Source organism: Cryptomeria japonica, chromosome 1 (assembly GCF_030272615.1).
Source record: "Cryptomeria japonica chromosome 1, Sugi_1.0, whole genome shotgun sequence".
Lineage (NCBI taxonomy): Eukaryota > Viridiplantae > Streptophyta > Pinopsida > Cupressales > Cupressaceae > Cryptomeria > Cryptomeria japonica.
In genome coordinates this window covers 395,241,994-395,245,581 of record NC_081405.1, presented here as the reverse complement: position 1 = coordinate 395,245,581, position 3,588 = coordinate 395,241,994, and positions in this window count along the sequence as shown.

Genomic DNA, 3,588 nt, shown 5'->3' with positions numbered 1-3,588 from the left:
AACTCTTTCGCGGGATGTACAGTTCACTCAAAGTGATCATATTTCAAGTTATCGATGAAACCCTTGTCTTCGGCCGAGTGTTTAAATCTTTCATTGAAAGCCCATTTTCTTCGATACTATTGTTTCGGTGAATAGCCCATGTCGAGAAGCCACTTTCAAGACTCATCGAAACCATTCTTTCATCGATAGACCTCCTTTTCGATAAGTCACTCACAAGTTTCATCGAAATCATTCTTTCGATGAGTTTCTTTCTTCGGTGAGGGCCCATGTATGTTCATCGACATTCCTTTTTCATCGACAGCCTCCTTTGTCGATGAAACATCTTTGCTTTTGTTCGACGTTATGTCATCGATGAAAACTTGCATTTCGATGAATGCTTTATGAGTCTCTTCGGTAATGGTATTCCTTCGAAATCACTTTTTGCCTTTTTGCTTTTTTGCCTTTTGTTTTCACCTTTTCGATGAAACTTAGAGTATCGATGAGTGATTTTCTACATTCATCGAAAGTAACTTTTTGCCGAAATACCTTTGCTTAGTGCTTTACATACCTCGTTTCGATGAAAATGCTCTTTCGATGAAACATCTTTTGAAGTGCTCGATACAGTTTGCTGGCCGAAACATCTTTTAGTCTTCACGCCTATGGGAATATACATTTTTTTATATATTTTTTTATTTTCAAATATAGTGTTCAACAGGTTTAACTATGGAAGAACTTGATGCACAACAATACTTGCAAATTTGCGCAATCATCAATGTGTTTCTAAGTCATGACTCTAATTTATATCTCTCGTTGTTAGCACAAAATGTTGCTAAAGTACCCACAAACTTTGATGTCACCACCATAATGCAACTAGGGGCTCAGGTTTCTCAATCTATGGGACATACACAAGCATAATCTTCCCAACAAGTTCCTACCAATTTTCCTTCAATGAGTACTACCCAAGGTGCCACACAAAGTGCTACATCAACGTCTCCTTATAATAATCCTCTCTATAACACCAATCCACATGGTTAAACCATCACCACTTCAACCCAAGATCCTATGTCTTCTAGTGCCAATGTCCAAAATCAGATCTCTAATACTAATAAATCTTTCTTGAGTGCTCAAGTGAATACCAATGTTTCATCTCAAGTGAGTGGTAGTGCTCTTTCGCAGGCCATGACCAGTGCATCCTAAATTTCTACTTTCTTTCTCATTGGATCTACTTTTAGTTACCAAAATATCCCACCACCTAATCAAGGCTCACATAATCCTTTCAGTGGAACAAAATCAAATGTCAACACCCACTTTACCTATTTCATCCTACTAAGTGCTTCAATAAATTCTCAACTTTTTAGCCATTCCATGTTCCAACTGTTGAATGTTCTAATGCACAAAACAACTGAGAGGGGAAGGGGGTGAATCAGTTGTATAAATAAATCTAATTTTTTTTCCTTTAAATCAGATCCACATCTCAACCTTAACACTTTGATGTAGGAGCATCCCCGGTTCACAACAATCTTACATCAACCAAAAACATTTTCCTTTATGTTTTGTTTTCTGTTTGCAGTTTCAGTTTTCCTTTCCGTGTGTCCTAGTTTTGGCTCATCGGATCCTGTGGAGTTGGATTCTACTTGAAGACTTGATCATCTTTCTTTCTTTCAGACTGCATCGCATTTGGATCACTTTCTGGTAAGATATCGCTGCCGATTTCCATGACAGTTTCTTGTTATCGGTTGTTCCTTTGTTACCAGTCGCATGAGACCTATTCTGGTGATCTATTGGAACCCATTCTGAAGCTTGCAGAGCCTTGGGCATTGATTTTGATGTTCCTTGGCATGTGGCCGACCTTCTACATTTCATCCTTTGGATTTTCTGGAGGAATCTCTTGGCGGAGGTCGGCCTTGTTATTTTCATGTTAGGTCTTGTTCTTCGGGTTTTGATCCCTTTTGGGCCGACTCGATCTTCTGGATCGATATATATATTTGTAATTATGCCTTAGAATGTAATCAATTTAGAATCAATCAGAGAATCAGATTGAACCCATTCTGAAGCTTGCAGAGCCTTGAGTGTTCATTTCGATGTTCCTTGGCGTGTGGCTGACCTTCTACATTTCATCCTTTGGATTTTCCGGAGGAATATCTTAGCGGAGGCCGACCTTGTTATTTTCATGTTAGGTCTTGTTCTTCAGGTTTTGATCCCTTTTGGGTTGACTAGATCTTCTGGATCGATATATATATATATATTTGTAATTATGCCTTAGAATGTAATGAACTTAGAATAAATTAGAGAATCAGATAGTTATAATGTGCATAGAAGATAGATCTTTTGATTCAAGGTCCTGGTTGTGACCTATTCTATTAGGCCTGTGTGCCGGTATATTGTAACCCAGTTGTTACTAGTTGGATGTAATCAAATTTTATTCAATAAATCAATCTGTTTTGCATTGCTTCCATCATATTTTTGTGAGTTGACCGGTCCAGATTGATCTCTTTGAGGTCCCTCCTCACTGGTGACTACTTCAAGTGGTATCAGAGCGAAGTTTCAATCCAGAGGTTCCGTATCCTGAATTTATTATTGTAGGGTGGCGAATTGTAGATCCGACCTGCAATTGCAGACGAATAACATGAATCAATGATGTGAAGAGGAACTAGGAATGGTGGAGCGCGTGGAATGCAAACCTTGTTGTGATGGAGATGTTGCAAGGAATAGCACCCCGATTAGAAGCTATGGAGACAACCCAAAGAAGAGGCCAACATATTGAAGATGTAAGTGAAGATGAAGGAGAAGAAGCCCCGACAGAACAAGTAAACCCATCAGCGGTTGATCCAGATGAAGAAAGGTTTTTAAGGGTTTTGAGTAGGGTGAACACTAAACCTCATTTTACCCCACCAGAATATGATGGGAAGTTAGATTCAGATGAATTGATGGATTGGATCTCAGAGATGGAGAAGTATTTCGATTTTGAAAACACTGCAGAAGAGAGGAAGGTGAAATATGCCTGTACCCGGTTGAAAGGTCATGCATATCTTTGGTGGGAGCATTTGAAAGTTGACAGACAGATAAGAGGTAAAGAGAATATTAAGACGTGTGATAGGATGATTGCTAAGTTGAAATCAAAGTTTGTGTCGACGAATTATCAAGTGGATTTGTTCCGGAAGTTGTAGAATCTCAGACAAAAGGAATCTAGTGTGAAGGAGTACACCGAAGCATTTTACAAGTTGAACATCAGATCCAAACATGTTGATGATGAAGTTGAACAAATTGCAAGATATTTGAACGGATTGCGGATGTCTATACAAGATGAACTCAGTATGATCAAATTGGAGAGTGCTGAAAAGGCTTACCAGTATTCCCTAAAGGCTGAAGAGAAATTGAACAAAAGACATGAGCAGAGACAAAGAGGTAGAGGTGGAAGGTTTACCGGAGGAAGATTTCAAGAAGGAAGAGGATATATAGGAGGAAGAGGAACCAATACAAATCAGAACAAGGACAAGGAAATGAGAAAAGAAGGTAATTCATATCGGAAGGATGATAGAAATTTCTACTGGAGGAGAGAACCAAATGGTTACCGGAATGAGAACTTTGGAAGACTGGACAAGAGGACAT